General features: G+C 35.9%; 1 long non-coding RNA gene across 1 annotated transcript; it reads left to right on the top strand.

Moving 5' to 3' along the window:
- The first annotated feature begins 5393 nt into the window (after positions 1–5393).
- Positions 5394–7304, top strand: LOC126381718 (uncharacterized). The gene is made up of 3 exons (XR_007568949.1): positions 5394–5623; positions 5760–5900; positions 6720–7304. It is a non-coding gene; the product is annotated as an uncharacterized LOC126381718 (long non-coding RNA).
- The last annotated feature ends 5182 nt before the right edge of the window (positions 7305–12486 follow it).

Raw genomic sequence — 12486 nt, 5'->3', positions numbered from 1 at the left:
TAGTATTCATCTACGGATGAATACGAGCTTATACTTGGAAGAGTTACAATCAAAAATTCAACAACTGGAACAAAAACTGGAAATAGCAGAGAATGAAATTGAGAATTTGGTATCTGAAAACTATGCACATATAAAGAAAAATTCTGACTATGAACTAAAAATTAAACAGCTAACGCAAATATGTAACCAAGCCAAAGCGCGTCTAAGAAAAAACTTCAGACCCTTAGGCTAACAACCAACCAATTGTTCCACCTATGATATGGATTACCACGAAAGCGAAATTAGCGCCAACCACCACCGAGAGTGTAAGCAAAAATCAGTGCAACGTTAACATTCAGACAAATCGCACTTATAGTAATTATATTTAAGTACCTACATAAGGTTAGATAAAATTAGATTTAATAAAAATAAAATAAATAGGTAAAAAGTAAATAAGTAAAAATGTAGTGTATGAATTTAGATATTCCAAAGATAGCAGTAAATCTCCATGGTAAGTATAGGGAAAGGGGAATTGTTTTACTCCAAATTTAACGTGTGCATGTCAAGAGCAGTAAAGAATAAATCAAAACTACTGGATCGATTTTAATTATTTTTGTGTGAGTGACATAGGCTATATATTTTATACCCATGCAAAGCCGGAGCGGGCGGCTATGTTTTTATATACAACGTTCACAGTTTTTCTGTAGTGTATTTAGTATCAGCATTGCACCCGAGCGAAACCGGGGCGGGTCGCTAGTGGTATATAAAATAAAAAACTTATGAAATACTGACATAAGTCGTTAAGCCGTTGGTCCCGGCTATTAGCCGTAAAAACACCTTCACCAACCCGCAGTGGAGCAGCGTGGTGGAGTATGCTCCATACCCTCTCCGGTTGATTGAGAGGAGGCCTGTGCCCAACAGTGGGACGTATATAGGCTATTTATGTTTATGTTATGTTATGGAATACTGAAACTATGAGCTTATGATTATCAAATATCATTCTAAGCAACTTTCTCGAAAAAATACATACTTAAGAGTACGCCTATTTCCCGTTGGGATAGGCAGAGACCACGCAATTCCATTTACTACTATCCTGACACATCACTTTGCTTCGACCACTCTTATCAAAGTCTTAATGCACGTTCGCCGGTTCCCAGTACTCTTGACCGTGGCTTTTCTTTAAATATCCTGGAATTAATCGAGGTATGTACTACCTAGGCCTTCCTCTTCCGATTCTACTAATTATACTACTAAATAAATCTTGTCCATGTCCAAAATATCTAAGCATTCTTTTATCAATTCTCTTCACTATACATTTTCTTTCACAACAGTCCCTTATCACGCTATTTTATCATTCAAAGTCATTTCACTCATACTTCTCAATGTTGTCATTAGTAACCTTTTGACAGTTTTAATAAAAGATTAAGCAAATAATTACAAAATTGTAACATAAATATTTAATTGAGGTAATAAACTAACTTTAAGTCCAATTTCATTCATATTCTCTCTCGTAATCTGTTTTCTGCCTACCCCAATGGGAAATAGGCGAGATATTATGTAGGTATGCAATGCAGCACTCTATTTAGGAATATTTCGAAAATTTAATATAAAATAACAGTAAAACGTAATACCACAGTTTTTGTTCTTATTTTAATCTTGTTGCATCATAGTGTGAGATTATTTCAGACTAATATAAGTGAAGTATGTATATTTGTCAAAATATAAAAAAAAACCAGGCAAGTGCGATTTGGAATCGCGCACCTAAGGTTCCGTCCACAGATGTGATCAGTAAAAGAAAATTCTGATGGCGAAATCTAAGATATAATAATACGATTGAGTTGAACATCTCTCATCATCATCATCATCACACATCAAAAATAAAGAATAATATAATACCTTAGAATGGTCTGTCTCGTACTTATGCATTAGACGTGTAGGTATCTATACTACATACTTAATACTTACATACACAGAATTTTCCTTTATTAACCTTTACTGTGGACGGAACCTTAGGTACATATAACACATTAAATATAGTATAACATAGTATATATACCTACATTATTTTTTTACTATATCAGGGTTGTGGAGATATGGTATTTTTATGCACTCATTGCATTCGGCGTTTTCCATATCTTTAGACAGCTGTAAAGTTGTTACTTTATTTTGCTTATTACTTTATAGCTCATCATCATCATCAGCCCATTAACGTCCCCACTGCTGGGGTACGGGCCTTCCCTATGGATGGGTAGGGAGATCGGGCCTTAAACCATCACGCGGGCCCAGTGCGGATTGATGGTTATTAACGACTTGCTAATGCAGCCGGGACCTTTTTTTTGAAGTTGATTAAAAAAAGGTTTGTTTGTGGTCTACCTAGGTGAACTGACAAGGTGTACCAAAACCAACACAGGGTTTCCTTCAGTCCCTACCACATGGTCATCAAGATATATAACCATATTCAAAATATAGACAAACCTACATTCACTCTTTGACAGTAATTTAAGTGTCTTGTAAGTAGACAAATGTTATTATACCTAGCATTCAATTTTTTTTTCAGATAAACTAAATATTTCAAAGCTTCAATATCTCTATATTAGGTACTTACTTAATAACTTGTTTGATATAATTTTGGTATTATAAATAGCTGTCAAATAATTAAGTAGGTAACTTTGTAATAATTTTGTTACCTAATTACTTATTTCTATAATTCTTAGTTAGATAGTTAATATTTAACCATCATTATCACATATTTAGTTGACTTTTTCACGATTTTAGAGAAAGGTTTAACTTTTCACTCAGAATATTAAGAGAGTGACTGCTATAGCATAAAATAAGTAATAATACTACGGTCATAGGTTAACTTATGTGTGTATTATAATTTGTTACAGACCTACTTATTACTTACAGGTCATCTAATGAGTAATGTTACTGTTGTGCTGCAACATGGGTTGCTGTCAAACCTGAATCACTCCGATTGTTATAATTCAAAAAGGATTCACTCTTATTATTATTATATTTATTTTCTACAGTCTTATGACTTCTCTGACCATCTAAATTTATCATAGGTTAACTAACTTACTTCATATAGGTACCTACCTACTTAAATATTCTAAAATATGAATAGTAATTACCTATCGCCTATTCTAGTCACACAGCATAAGTAGGGGCAATGCAATTGATTTAAGTAGATACCTAGGTACCTAATACCTGTTATTAAGTAAAGTTTTTTCCACGGCTGATGTCAAGCGGCTGGCTATTTTAGACATAATGATCAATCGATCGTTTCGTAAAATGGATTTAACATAAAAAATATAAAAAATACTTACCGGCACCGACGCAGATCGCAGCAGTCTCGTCATAGAGGCCCTGCTGCTCGTCGTCGACGCGACGGCGAAGCATTGTAGAGCACGATGGAATCTCAACGCTTGAACGCTTCATCTGTAAACAAACCACTTCTATACTATTTGTGTTTATCTAATAGACAATAAAATAAGAATTATAGCTTTTAAGTGGATAGGTACTTACCTTTTAACGTTCTCACTTTCATTATGTGAAAAAGAGAAAATCAGTACCTACAGAAAGTTAAAGATCTTACAATTATAATACCTAATTATGTTTATATGGCTAACTTTTTTACGATTTCAAAGATTAGTACCTTATTATATACCTAAATATTTATAAATAATTGTTAAATTATTAATAACAAAATCGACTTACCTTTGGAAATCTTGAAATACAAGTGAAAGAAAAGACGCTTGTCACTTTTTCGCGCCAACGGTTTGGGTACGAATTAACTTTTTTTTTCCATGAGACTAACAAAGAAATTCTGCCAAAACAGATTCAAACAGCCAATATCGAAAAATATTGAGATACTTTTTTACGTCAGTTGGACGCATAGATATCGATGGAATTAATAAATAAGCAATATAAAATCTAATTGTTTTTTTGTCACATCAGTACCATTTAACTTTATAAATTAAATAAGCAACAATGATTGAGTATTTTCATTCATTTTTCCGTGGGTTTTTGGCGGGAAAGTTGCTTTTTTCATTGAATAATCTTTTTTTTTCTTATTTTGTCACCACTTGCATAAGTAGGTCTGGGGGGCTGCCGTTCCTTCATTTCATCAGTCGGATGTTTTGAATAATCTAAATATTTAATACGAAGTGAACATTGAACATTCTTATCACAATGAGGGACATTCTTGGCTACGTTCCCGAAAAAAATATAGATAACGCTGTGTATCCATGGATGGTGGCGCAAAGCAACCTTGTTAGTAATTTGAGTTTAAGGCCCCAGGAAATTAGATTCACCCCGGGTGAGACCGCGCTATTATAATAGAAGATGAAGCTGTAGGTATGGCATAAATAATACCTTTGCGTAACCTGTTGATAAGACATAACAACAGTAGAAACTGTATGGCTGTGTACCATTGCCTTCCGATTTAAGAAAATTAAAATACGTTTACCTATTTTTAACGAATTTAACGTAGGCTTTTTAGCGGGAAACGGAAACGGGACAGTTGCTTTCTTCATCGAATAATCTAAATAATTACGAAGTGGTGTTTTGTGGTTAATGATCGCATTAAGTTAGTCGGAAGACATTCGCGAGTGTTATGATATCGGAGTATTCAATAAACAAAGTGTATCTGCCTATTTTCGCTTCGTGCCAGGAAGCCGCTTCATAACTCGAAAGTTTATGCGGACTTTTGAGTTAATTCGTTTGGGGTTCAGAGTAGGAGTCTACTCCGAGGGTGGGGGCTTAGGTTTCATCATCATCACCTTTCATCATTTCATTAATCATCAAGAAAAAAAATACGTAAGACATGGCTGTATGGGCATAGTCCCCTTTGCCTTACCCTTTGGGGAAAACCAAAAAAAAAAAGAGAATTTAACGTAGTACATTTGGCTGTATGGGTTATGTTCCCTTTGCCTGTTCTATGGACAAAATAACAAAAAAATAATTATATATTTTATTTTATTTTTTTAGACTTTTTGGCTGGAATGGACAGTTGCTTTCTTCATTGAATAATCTTAAATCTAAATAATTAATACGAAGTGGTGTTTTGTGGTTAATGACCGCATTAAGTTAGTCGGAAAACATTAGCGACAGTGTTATTATATCGGAATATTCATTAAACAAAGTGTATCTATTTATTTTCGCTTCGTGCCAACAAGCCGCTTCATAACTTCAAAGTTTATGCGGACTTTTGAGTTAATTCGTTTAGGGTTCCTGAGTAGGAGTCTGCTCCGAGGGTGGGGGCTTAGGTTTCATCATTCATCGTCATCACCTTTTATAATTTCATTAATCATCAAGAAAAAAAAAATGTAAGACATGGCTGTATGGGCATAGTTTCCTTTGCCTTACCCTTCGGGGAAAACAAAAAATATATTTTTTTGTCTCGGTCGTGTCTCGGTGAACATTTGAACAATTGGTGAAGTTCTATTGTATTGATATTTTCCTGTGCTACTTTTTTCCTACCTACTTTATTAGAATTTGTAACTTACAAGTTCATCGAGTCGAGCCCTACTTCCCCGTTTTTGCGTGGATATTCAACTGGTAAAACTTCCAGAACCATTATGTGTTTTGGATAAAGCCGAAATGATAAAAAGTTTGTGGATAATGTTCGTTGATAAATTGCAATGTAAGTAATATACAATCGAATGACACTGTTATTATAAAGTTATTTATTTATAGGTGTTAGATGCTGATCGACTTTGTGTGTAACTCATACTAAGAGATGCAAGTAACAATAACAAGTCTCCTGATGAATGTTCCAGTCCGAGAGTTGGAAGCAATGTGTCTGTATAAGATGTGAAATATCTTTGGGAAGGCATACAAGAAGACAAAATCACAGGCCATAAGCTTGAAAGAAATGAAGAGTGACATTATATAGAAAAACAAAAATATCTCCGTGACAGGTAATAGGGTGAATATCAAAATGTGCCAAGTTTGGTGGCGAACTTTCATATTATTTTTTCGTGAAAAATTGGGTTCCGACATGATAAAGGATCCAAAAGGAGGAGGAGGATCCTTTTTCAAGTCGGAACCCAATTTTTAAAGAAAAACAAAATATAAAAGTTTGCCACCAAACATGGCACATTTTGATATTCACCCAATAAAGTATTAAGGATTATAATTTACATTGTGTAAGAGCTATTTAAAAGGTTTTATGTGTTTCAATCATAATGGGGGACTTTCCAATCGGTGTTCCCCAAAAACACAATAGATGGTATTGTTAAGTTTCTTCGTTTAAACTTCTAACTTCATGGATAATAGACATATGCATCTTTTATCTTTGTTTTTGGGTATAAATGATGATGGTATATTATGATGATACAACTTCCACCTATTATTATTCTGATCAAAATAAAGAGAAGCAATATAGGTAGCAATGTCATTCTATACATAATGTGATCCTAATATCAAGAAACAATTAGTTTTATATTATATGATGATTCCATCATTACATTACATTTTTGAATAATTATGTACCCCAGCAATGAGAAAATAGGTAATTATCAGGTTAAAAGTGAACAACGCCATCTATCATGTGTTTGGGGAATGTCGATTAGAAAGACCCTCATTGTTATAAGGCAACTTAAGTTGGCATATTTTAATTTCATCCCTACAGATTTAATAATATTGTTATAATCAGGCATGTTGTGTAAAATATATTATTGTACATGGGACATCAAAACTACAATTATTTTTTTAAGAACATTCATATTTGCTTTCAGATTCCTGATGGATGCTCATGTATGCGTTGTTTGCAGGATGAGCTCACCTCAAAAGTATTAATATCTAGTGAACATAAGAGCTGTGTTAAGTGTGCCGTTCTGTTGCATTGTATGTAGTTAGTAGCTATTTATGTTCATAAATGTTGTTAAACTACGAGCTTAAATCACTTTATAATTTATATTATCATATCATTAAATAGTTAAATAAGCTAGTTAGGCACATAACCCATATATTTTAATGTTATTGTCAAGTTTATTCTATACCTACTTACTAATATGTTACCATATTAAGTTCCCTGACATGATTTATGTAATGACTATGTACTAACATCAGTAAGTAGTAACTGGGACCAGCAGCTTAACATGCCATTCGAAGCATAGATTATCTTACTTCAGGCAATCGGTTGATCAGCCAGCCATCTCCTAACCAAACTGGGGATCACAAAGTAATTTTTGGGGAGTTGAACCGAGGACCTCCAGATGTGTTGACCCAACAGTCAGCCACTGGACCATGGAGGCCGAGAGTACTTGGTTAAGTTGCTGTTTTATTTCAACTATTTAATTAAATGTAGAGATATTTTGTGTGGTTGCACCTACTTATGATATTTTAAATATAATATATAATAAAACAACTTATTTCTAAAAATATATCTTTCATTGTCTTTTAATAAAATTGTTTCATTTTAAAATTATTTTGAAAAATATAAATAGTAATCACATAGTTTACCACCACTTCAACTGATAAGATCTCACAATCAGTGTTTTGTTGTAAGTATCAAAATTGTTAGTTGCATTTTAATGTAGGTACCTATATACCTACCTACTGACAGTGAACTTATGACCTTTTGAGACCAGATTTCCACATCAAACATCCTTTGGTAGTCTTTATTGGCTTAAATACAAGACAAATATTATTACAAAATCTATAGGTACCAATGAGGGACTTTCCAGACTACTTTTCCCAAACAAAGATAGATGGCTCTGTACAGATGTGTGATCGTTTAACCTTCTAATTTTACGGATAATTTATATACTGCCATTGCATTATAATATATTTGAATAATTATTTATTCGAGTAATGAGAAAATAGGTATTTACGTATTTATCACGTTAAATCTGGACAGCTCCATCTGTATTTTTTTTTGAGGAAATAGCCTGGAATGTCATCTATTAGTATTTTATAAAATATGTCTATTACCTACCTACCTACTTAGTTACTAAATATGCAAGAGTAGGTAACATGTGTTGTTGGTGCTGATTCCAGTACACACTATCGAAGTTTATTTGAAGTTATACCTGTCATTTTCTTATCAACCGAAAAGGAAAGGGACGGATGATTGAAAACTGTAACTGGGTACCTTCACACGACTTATTTAAACTATGATAATCGCTAATTACAGTACCCAATGCACCTAGAGCGAGGCGTCAAAGTCACGTCGAGATTGGGATAATCGACGCTATTACCTACAGTAGCTCGTGATTACCATGGTTACTCCCTACCAACTCGCTTGAGATCGTGGTTACCATGGTTACGAACTACACGACCCTGATCGACAAGCCCGTGACCTTGACGCGCTTGGCGCGATAAAATTTGATCAAGATTTAGTTAGGTCTCGTGAAAACAAAAAAGATCCAGGTGCGATAGGTTTGCGAGGCCGTAGGGTGTCTCCCTGATGCGGAGCAGTTTTCGAAGATCGAGCAGTATTTCAATACTCAACATCACGTTCCGATCAAATCCCTCATACATACGTTTTACCCCTGAGGAATTTTCTGGAAAAACAACAATTTTCTGGAATTTTGTATGGCGACCGTTTTGTTTTTCCGCCATTTTGTTCTTTTTTTTACCGGCGATAGAATTTGACCAAGATTTAAATAGGTTTCGTAAAAAAAGAATCGTTCCAGGTGCGATAGTTTTGCCAGACTGTAGGGTGTCTCCCTAATGCGAAGCAGTTTTTCAAGATCGAAAAAGGTTTCCATACTCAACATGATGATCCGATCAAACCCCTCATACATCATATTACCCCCGAGGCATTTTCGGGAAAAACGAAAATTTTGTATGGCGACCATCTTGTTTTTTTTTACCGGCAATTAATTTTGACCAAGATTTAAATACGTCTTGCGAAAAATTATTGATCCAGATTTTATAGTTTTGCTAGGCCGTGAGGTGTCTCACTGATGCGGAGCAGTTTTTGAAAACCTGGAAGTATATCCGTACTTTAGATGACGTTCCGATCAAAACCTTCATACATAATTTTTATCCCTGAGGCATTTTCAGGAAAAACGAAAAATTTGTATTGCGGCCATCTTGTTTTTCGGCCATTTAGATTTATTTTCAACGGTGATTGGATTTGACCAAGATTTAAGTACGTATAGTGGAAAAATAAATGTCTCAAGAGCGATAGTTATGCCAGGCCATGCCGCCCTGATGCGGAGCAGTTTTCAAAGATCGAGAAGTATTTTTATACTCGACATGACGTTCCGATTACACCCCCATACACAGTTTTTACCACCGAGACATTTTCTGGAAAAACAAAATTTTGTATGGCGGCCATCTTGTTTTTCCGCCATTTTGTTTTTTTTTCACTGGCGATAAAATTTGACCAAGACTTTAATAGGCTTCGTGAAAACAAAAAAGTTCCAGGTGCGATAGTTTCGCCAGGCCGTAAGGTGTCTCCCTGATGCGGAGCAGCTTTCGAAGATCGAAAAGTATTTCCATACTCAATATAATGTTTCGATCACATTCCTCATACATCATTTTTACCCCCGAGGCATTTTCGGGAAAAACTAAAAATTTTGTATGGCGGCCATCTTGTTTTTCCGCCATTTTGGTTTTTTTTTGACCAAGATTTAAATATGTTTCGCGAACGAAAAATTACTCCAGGTTTTATAGTTTTGCCAGGCCATAGGGTGTCTCCCTGATGCGGAGCAGTTTTTCAAGATCGAACAGTTTTTCCATACTCAGCTTGACGTTTCGATCACACCTCTCATACATCGTTTTTACCTCCGAGACATTTTCTGGAAAAACGAAATTTTGTATGGCAGCCATCTTGTTTTTCGGCCATTTTGTTTTTTTTTTCACCGTCGATAAAATTTGACCAAGATTTTATTAGGTTTGGTGAAAAAAGAATCGTTCCAGGTGCGATAGTTTGCCCAGGCCGTAGGGTGCCGCCCTGATGCGGAGCAGTTTTTGAAGGTCGGGAAGTATTTCCATACTCAATATGACATTTTGATCTCATCCCTCTTACATCACATTCACCCCGAGGCATTTTCGAGAAAAACGAAAATTTTGTATGGCGGCCATCTTGTTTTTCGGCCATTTTGCTTTTTTTTCACTGGCGATAAAATTTGACCAAGACTTTAATAGGCTTCGTGAAAACAAAAAAGTTCCAGGTGCGATAGTTTCGCCAAGCTGTAGGGTGTCTCCCTGATGCGGAGCAGCTTTCGAAGATCGAAAAGTATTTCCATACTCAACATGATGTTTCGATCACATTCCTCATACATCATTTTTACCCCCGAGGCATTTTCAGGAAAAACGAAAATTTTGTATGGCGGCCATCTTGTTTTTCCGCCATTTTGGTTTTTTTTCAGCGGGGATTGGATTTGACCAAGATTTAAATATGTTTCGCGAAAGAAAAATTGCTCCAGGTTTTATAGTTTTGCCAGGCCGTAGGGTGTCTCCCTGATGCGGAGCAGATTTTGAATATAGAGAAGTGTTTTCATACTCCACAAGACGTTCTGATCACACCTCTATACATAATTTTTAGCCCCGAGACATTTTCTGGAAAAACAAAATTTTGTATGGCGGCCATCTTGTTTTTCGGCCATTTTAGTTTTTTTTCACCGGGGATTGGATTTGACCAAGATTTAAATAGGTTTCGTGAAAAAATAATCATTCCAGGTGCGATAGTTGCGCCAGGCCGTAGGGTGTCTCCCTGATGCGGAGCAGTTTTCCAAGATCTGGAAGTTTTCCCATACTCACCGGGAGGTCCCGATCACTTTTCTCATACATTATTTTTACCCCCCGACGCTCCTTCTGGGAGAACAATTATGTCAGTGAGTGAGTGAGTCAGTGGGTTTGCAGCTATATATAATATAACTAGATGTCGCGTGGTTCGCTCGCAGCAAGCTGCTCGCGTGTCCTGTATTAGTTCGAAGCTTTGTATGGCGGCCATCTTGTTTTCGTGAAATCAAAAAAGTTCTAGGTGCTATAGTTTTGCCAGGCCGTAGGGTGTCTCCCTGATGCGGAGCAGTTTTCCAAGATGACGTTTCGATCACACCCCTATACAACATTTTTACACCCGAGACATTTTCTGGAAAAACAAAAATTTATATGGCGGCCATCTTGTTTTTCGGCCATTTTGTTTTTTTTTTCACCGGCGATAAAATTTGACTAAGATTTTAATAGGTTTGGTGGAAAAAAAAATGTTCCAAGTGCGATAGTTTTGCCACGCCTTAGGGTGTCTTCCTGATGCGGAGCAGTTCTCGAAAACCTGGAAGTATACCCGTACTCTACATGACGTTCCGATCACATCTCTGTACATAAGTTTTACCTTCGAGGCATTTTCGGGAAAAACGAAAATTTTGTATGGCGGCCATCTTGTTTTTCCGCCATTTTGGTTTTTTTTACCGGCGATTGTATTTGATCAAGATTTAAATAAGTTTCGTGAAAAAATTATTGCTCCATGTTTTATAGTTTTGCCAGGACGTAGGATGTCTCCCTGATGCGGAGCAGTTTTTCAAGATCGAGTAGTATTGAAATACTCAACATGACGATCCGATCACATCCCTATACATAATTTTTACCTTCGAGGCATTTTCGGGAAAAACGAAAATTTTGTATGGCGGCCATCTTGTTTTTCCGCCATTTTGATTTTTTTTCAACGGTGATTGAATTTGACCAAGATTTAAATAGATTTCGTGAAAACAAAAAAGTTCCAGACACAATAGTTTTGCCAGGCCGTAGGGTCTCTCCCTGATGCGGAGCAGATTTTCAAGATCGAGCAGTATTTCCATACTCTTCGGGAGGTCCAGATCACACCCCCATACACAGTTTTTACCCCCGAGACATTTTCTAAAAAAACTAAATTTTGTATGGCGGCCATCTTGTTTTTCCGCCATTTTGATTTTTTTTCACCCACAATAGAATTTGACCAAGATTTAAATAGGTTTCGTGAAAAAAGAATCGTTCCAGGTGCGATAGTTTCGCCAGGCCGTAGGGTGTCTCCCTGATGCGGAGCAGTTTTTGAAGATTGAGAACATTTACCATTCTTGACAAGACACTCCGCTTACATCCCTATACACAGTATTTACCCCCGAGACATTTTCTGGAAAAACAAAAATTTGTATGGCGGCCATCTTGTTTTTCCGCCATTTTGTTTTATTTTTAACGGTGATAAAATTTGACCAAGATTTAAGTAGGTTTTGTGAAAAAAGAATCATTCCAGGTGCGATAGTTTCGCCAGGCCGTGGGGTGTCTCCCTGATGCGGAGCAGTTTTCCAAGATCTGGAAGTTTTCCCATACTCACCGGAACATTTGGATCACATCCCCCATACATCATTTTCACCCCCCGACGCTCCTTCTGGGAGAACAATTATGTCAGTGAGTGAGTCAGTCAGTCAGTCAGTGGGTTTGCAGCTATATATAATATAATATATTATTATATATATATTATTTATTATTACTATTTTCTTATTTTATTTTTCTTTTTATTATTGTTCGTGTCATTATATGTTTATTGCACCAGCCCGTGCTCCAATGCATTAACTT

This window comes from Pectinophora gossypiella, unplaced genomic scaffold (assembly GCF_024362695.1).
Source record: "Pectinophora gossypiella unplaced genomic scaffold, ilPecGoss1.1 Pgos_97, whole genome shotgun sequence".
Lineage (NCBI taxonomy): Eukaryota > Metazoa > Arthropoda > Insecta > Lepidoptera > Gelechiidae > Pectinophora > Pectinophora gossypiella.
Note: the sequence above shows the minus strand (reverse complement) of the source record. Positions and strands in the feature narration are given on the sequence as shown.